The sequence below is a fragment of the Serinus canaria genome, chromosome 1 (genome assembly GCF_022539315.1).
Source record: "Serinus canaria isolate serCan28SL12 chromosome 1, serCan2020, whole genome shotgun sequence".
Classification (NCBI taxonomy): Eukaryota; Metazoa; Chordata; class Aves; order Passeriformes; family Fringillidae; genus Serinus; species Serinus canaria.
In genome coordinates, this window is record NC_066313.1 from 97,916,217 (window position 1) to 97,922,970 (window position 6,754).

Consider the following 6,754-nt stretch of genomic DNA (forward strand, 5'->3'; position numbering starts at 1 on the left):
ATCTCCAAAATCAGAGTGTTCTCTTTCCCTTTGAAAGGTGTGGGAATTGTGTGAGAATTTATCAGTAATGGCAACATCTGCAAACAACTCCTGACAGAGCAGACAAGGACAGAGAAATATTTTAAGTGGCTTTAATAATTAGTTTTTATTCTTCCTTTTTTTTCCCTTTTTTTTCTTTTTTTTTTCTTTTTTTCCCTCCTTTTTATTATTTTGTAGTTTTATTCCCAGTTCCATAAATAAAGTACATTACTCCTGTCTTCTGTGACAGTTACTGTGATTTTACTTTTCCCTTGAGATGGGTCTAGCCCTAAATGGGGTTACAAGGTGAGCTGACACTGGGGGATCCTCTGCCTAGCAGAAGAGCCCATCTGGTAAAAGGCTGGGCTGCAGCAGGGAAGGATGGGTTGTTCATGGATCACAGCAGTGTAGTGGGGCCATGATCTTCATTCCTCAGCCACAGACTTGTGATGTATCCAAACTATGTCAATCTTTTGACACACTGACTTGCCCGGGATTTCCTTCAGGGTAAACCAAAATGCAAATGTCCTACACTGTGCACAGACCTGCAGTTAAGATGTCATTTTGCACAGGCACACTGACTTCAGCACCTGAGGCAAACTGCTCCCTGTTTAACTCACCAGGAATTCTGTAACTGCCTTCAGTGGGGCGGCTCTTTTTGTGCCACGTCCGTAGGGAAGGGATGATGTGAAGGCAGTGAGCAGAGATGCATCAGGATTTCTGCACAAAGCAGTCAGCAGCTCTGCAAGAGAATTGGCATCACATTAGCAGGGGGGCTTGTGGCTTTTCTTAGCTCTCTGAGTCATGCTAGAGAGTTTTGTACCTGCTGCTATTATTGTATTCTACAAAAAATGGAGAAAGGCAAAACATCTAAAGAGCTCATTTTTTCACACGTAAGCATAAGCTGTCTGTATGCCAAAGAGCAGAAGAGAAAAGCCTGTGCTCACTACTCTCTCTGTTGCAGTAATTGTTAACTACATTTGTACCCTACTTATTTAGTGAAGTGGCTTGCTAATGGTGTATGCTTTGTATGTATATAAACATTAGCAAATAACAGCCCACTATGGAGTTCAACACTGCCAGTATCAAAGTGCAACCATTCTCAGCAACATACTTGTATCAGTGCTAGTTTTCAATTAAAACTGTAATTTTATACACTGCAATTTCTGCATGTTAATAAATTCAGCTCCAGAGCTCCCAAAAAAAAGACATGGAACTGTTGGAGTGAGTCCAGAGGAGGCCATGAAGATGGTCAGAAAGCTGGAGCTCCTCCCTGTTCCACTTAAAATTTACATTGAGATTTCTCTAATGGTTAATCAGTCCTCACCTTTGAATTACCTAAAATTTACATTGAGATTTCTCTAATGGTTAATCAGTCCTCACCTTTGAATTACCTGCAGAAATTCCCTGGGACTTCACTGAGGATAGAAGCAGAAAAGAAAAAAAATCCCTGTGGTTAGTAACTTAATCTCTTTGGATGGGATCCACAAGTCTGTGCTGCAGCCACCCCCTCAAGGCTGATTTTTTGTGTCACTAGTGCTGTACCTGCTGCCCAGAGCAGCTGGCTGGGTCCCAGTTGCTGTTTAACCACTGAAGTAAATGTATCAAGGTAGGTAATTTCACTGAACTTTCATATTTCTGCTATGTGTTTCCACCACCAGTTCAGCCAGAGCTGTGATTTATCACAAAATTTCAAACATTTTATCTTTACTGTTCTTCCAAATCTAGTTGCACTACACTAACACCCAGATCAGCAGGTTTCCTCCCCACTCAGATAACAACACCCAAAATGCTGCACAACAGAAACAGAAGGTAGAGCAGAGCCTGTTGCCTTGGGCTGGGTGCAATCTGCCCTAGGCAAACCCTGGACTCGGGCTGAGGCTGAACAGGCTCACAGCTGTGGAAAAAAGACTGGAAAAAAGAACAGGGCTCATGCACATGCCTTGCCAGGGATGCCTGCACCCTGCAGACCCCCACCTGCCTGCTGCAAAATCCAGAGCTGAAACTGGGAAGTGTTAATCCCCATTTCCTGGTGTCCTGCGTGAAGTCTTGGCCCTGAGCACCCAGTGAGACAGAGGGAGGTCTCACTGCTCCTCCATGCCTAAGGAGAGAGCACTGTCACTGTGGTTCAGCTCATTGTGGTTCAGCAGCCACCCAGGGATGCTCGTGCAGCCCAGCCATGCAGCACTGCTGGATGTCCTTCCCTCCACACCAACTCACTGTGTGAAGACAAAACCCATCACTGACCAGCAAAACAAAGCCCCTCAAAGGCCAGCCCTTTCTGCAGGGACTGTGAGTTTATCTAAGTAGGGCACCTTCCCAATAACTCTGTTCTCAAGTGCTATGGCAAAAGCCAGTATGAACATTAGCAAACCAAATGGAATGGAGGGCCGGCTTCCAAATAAAAAGAAAATCCACATTACAGGAGTGGACTGTGCAAAAGGACACAAAAGCCAGCAAGTCTAGAACAGATTTAAAATGTGGTATGAAACAGGTTCAAATTTTTGGAGGTAGTAAATAGGGTAGGAGTGGTAAAGGCTTGTCAGATGAGTCCTGGTAAGTTATTTCCCATCTAATTATCTTGGCACCCTCCCAGGTGTTCACTTGCCTCTGAAGAGTCACAGGATTGTAGCTAGAAACAAGTTGCCTTCTCCATGGCAGCACAGCCATCCTGAGTGTCCATCAGCACTGCTGCCCATGTCCTCTGTCTCATGACCCAGACCTCCACCAACTCTTCATGAGCCGCCAACACAGAACCTTAGTATCAGGTTCTTGAGCTGGAAACAAGGACTGAGCTGTGTTTTGGCTAGTGATGTTTTCTGCCCTATACAGCAGCACAGTAAGAGTATAAATGTTCACAAAGCGAAGTTCTCCACGGTCTACTTCATTGGTTTCAACAATGAACCTTGATCTCCCCTAGAAGACATGCTGAGTCCTCACAGTGCTGAATGATTTAGTATTTAGTCTACAGTTCAGAAAAAGAGTTTTACTGGTTTAAATTTATATAGCATGTGTATGAAAGAAAAGGATGGAATGCCTATGGATCATGGAAAACATGTTCAGCTTTGTTTTCTGAGTATATGGGCTCTATGCTCATGAAGTTTGCTATATGTAAAGTTTTCAAAATCCCTTCTAACAGATATAAATAACTGATTTTTAGTTCACAGTGTTCCAAGTTTTATCAGCAGAATACTACGTCTCATGTACTCTTCCAAAGTCCAAACACAAACATAGGCTGAAAATAAACTCTGCTACTTTGCTGTCTCTACTTACTGGGACATTCTTGCCTGCTTTTTAAACTCAAGCTATTGCTGCATATTTATGGGTTTGAATACAAACAGCATGAAAAGGAAGGCAAGGGAATTTTCTAAGTACCTTCTGTAAAGACACTCTTAAACAAAACTCTGTGAAAGGCTGACCTTCTTGCAGGTTTGACTTTTCATCTATCACAGTTTCACAGTGACAATATTTTTCCAGGGTGGAAAAGAGATACTGGAAAAAGGAACTTGATTGGTTTACTTTCCTTCTGGGTGAAGTTATTCAACTACTCTGTTATGTTTCATCTTGCTTCCTCCCAGGTGTCAGGACTGCTTCTAGAGAAAATGCTGCCAGGAGTGATGACAAAAAAGGCAGCACATAACCAGTAAGAAAATATGTGGAATCATTCCCATATTAACTTTCAAATCTGAAGATGAGTCTCAATGTAAAATGACTGGACTTCTTTCAAAACTGGAACAGGCTGCCCAGGGAAGTGGTCATCCCTGGAGGTATTTAAAAGATGTATGGATGTGGTGCTGAGGGACATGGTTTAGTGGTGGATTTGGCAGTGCTGGGTTAATGCTTAGACAAGAGTCTTTTCCAGCCAAGAGGTCTGTGATCCTATGTGCTGTGCAGGACTGCAAAGGTGAGTGCTCCCAAGGAGGGCTGCTGTGAGCCCCCGAGCACCTTGAGCAGAGCTGTTGTGAAAGGGGACCAGCCTCTGAGGTGAGGACACTCTGAGCAGTGGTGTAACCAGCCCAGCTGAGCCCTTGTCTCTGCAGCAGTGCAGGCTGTCCCAGTACTCTTTCCCCTCTGAACCAGGAAGGTTTTCCCAGTTTGCAGCTACCATTAGCTACCTGGACCACAGGCACAGTATGTGCTGGGGGCTGCTTCCCTGCCAAGACTGCTCTGGAAGGACTGAGGCATTTTCCCAGAAGAGTTCAGTGTGAGAAGTCACAGTGCCTTCATCAAGCTGCAGCTGTCCCCACAGGTCTCCCCACCAAACCAGCACAACCCTTGCTGGTGGTTCTTGACCTGCTCCCCCAAACCCCACAGCAGCAGATCCTCAATTAGAGAAGAAAGGGGAAGTTGCCCTTCTTGCAGCTTTGAGCTAAAGGTGACACAGGTTTCCAGGCTTTCTCCTCCATGCTTCCCACTTTGGGCTAAATTTCCCGTTTCTCACTCCTCAGTCTCTGTTCCCCTGAAGCAGCCCATTTTCCCAGGCAGTGGCTGGAGGAGCTGGCAAAGACAGCCCTGTGCTTGCTCTCATGCTGAGGTCCACAGCAATCAATCACTGGAGTGTCTGTTTGTTGCTGACAGACGGATAAATGCCTCCTCTTCTCTGTTTTCAAATTATTCAAGCAACAAAAACAGATACACAAAACCAATCTCTGAATGCTACCTGAGCAGCAGAGCCAGGGCCTCCAGAGAGGAAGAGCAGCCCCTGAGCTGGTGATGTGGGGAGAGATGGGCTTGGGGCAACCTCTCTGAAATGTGATGCTGCACCAGCAGGGATGACCAGGGAGCCCCATTTGAGGCATCTGGGTCAGAAAATCACTTACCTGTTTTATAAAGTCTTGACCATAGGAAAGAGTCTTCTCACATGACAAACCTGTGGGGAGAAAGAGAAGCAGCCTGTGGGGAAGGATTGTCCACAGCTCTGGGGTGTGGAGGGAGAGGAGGAGTGCAGGAACAAGAAGATCTGAGAGCCAATGGGTTTGCTACCATACCTTGCAGATATGAAAAATCTTACTGATAAGAGCTATCATCTAGATAAAAGAGCCATGCTCTGGAAAAGTCTGAAGGCCTTTCACTGGAAATAAGCTAAAAGGGGCTTAGGGAAGTTTTTCTGTACTTTATTAAATTCTGTATGCTTTATTCTAGTTTTTGTTGAACTTTATGTTCCCTGTAGTTTTAAAACATAAGCCCCAGAATTCTTTAGTTACAGTTTACCTTTAGTCTAAAGAGAAAATTGGTTCAAAAATTCTTTTCAAATATTCTAGTTTTTTTATGAAGATTATTGAGTAACACCCGAAAAAATTAATATGGAGAGAAATATCATTGCATTAACACCAGAGATGGATATTTTACAGGTGTGAAACCAAGTGGAATAACTCATATTATACAGGATTCCCAAGTTAAACAATCCATTGGAGGAAATGAAGAATTATTTTCTCTACCAAATGCTTTTTTAAAAATTTCTTTTGACAAATAAAAAGTAAGCATATTAATACATATAACTTGTTCTAAATAAACATAGAAATCTATTTATTTTCTACAACTTCAAGATATCATTCATTACTGTCATGTCCTGCCACCTCATACCAATTAATTTATTAATTTTTAAGCAACCGAAGGGAATGGATTTATATGATACTTTGATATGTAATTGATGAGTTCTGAATTACAGATGCTTTTCAGTCAAACAGCTGGGCCAGCCTGACTGGAGTGTTTTTTAGCGAAATATCCCACGAGCACGTGCTGAGCTATTGCCTGTCCACATTGGCCCTGAGGCAGCAGGTCAGGGCAGGAATGCCCAGAGCTGCCAGCATGCCTGGCTTCATATGAAGAGAGAAGTTCAGGGTCTTGTCTAGACATGGTTGCAGTCAAAAGTTCTCCATCCTGAGCAGGAAGAGAGAACTGAGTGACCTGAGACATTTCCAACACCACTGGCCAAAACTATAAAGGAAAGTATTTTTCAACTGGCAAATCCTGTCTGGATATGTTTTTATGTAGCATGGCAGAGGAGGATGGCCTAGAACAAAAAATAAAGTGAAATTTCACAGAACCACTGAATCTTCTGAGTTAGAAGGGACCCCTAAAGGATCATCAAGCCCAAATCTGAAGTGAATGGCCCATGCAGGGATCCACCCCACAACCCAGTTGGTGTTATTAGCACCATGCTCTGACCGACTGTACTGCGAGATATCTTCTGTGGAAATCAAGGCCATGACTGTGGATTCAAATTTCACTGAAGAGACCTTGAGATAGCACATTAGAAACATTTTCCTGACGTCAGAAACCCCCTTTTCAATTTCTCTCCCAGTTCCTCTCCTAAGGAGACTGAAATTTAGCTACTACAGGGCAAGACAGAAATTCTCCCTCACAAATCCGGGTTTGTATTTGTTTTGTACTTTGGCACTATTGTCAGTAGTCATGCAGGAAAAACACACATTTTCTTTTCCATGCACAGGGTGTGACATGGTCCTTTCCTGGAGAAACAGATTCAAGTTCAATCAGATGGGGTGAGGGAAAGTCAAGACATTCCACAACACTTGAGAGTTTTTCACTTCTCTTGGGTCAGGCAAAGAGATCATCAAGGGGATGAGAAAGCTCTGCCTTACCCCTCTTTTCTCAGCTTGGTCTGACTAGTGTAGTTTAAAGCAATTGTTCTGTATTAGCCAAGGGAAAATCCATTAAGGTCTCAGGGAACTGGTGATTTCACAGTGCCATGGAATAGATCCATGTTCATGAAGCT

General features: G+C 43.6%; 1 long non-coding RNA gene across 1 annotated transcript in view; it reads right to left on the reverse strand.

Moving 5' to 3' along the window:
• Positions 1-646: 646 nt before the first annotated feature.
• The window catches only part of LOC108961969 (uncharacterized), a 15,028-nt gene continuing 8,920 nt past the window's right edge, over positions 647-6,754 (reverse strand). The window contains exons 2-3 of the long non-coding RNA XR_001990389.3: positions 4,839-4,888; positions 647-760 (exon numbers count right to left, since the gene is read on the reverse strand). This is a non-coding gene — a long non-coding RNA (uncharacterized LOC108961969). The remainder of the gene's footprint in view (positions 761-4,838; positions 4,889-6,754) is intronic.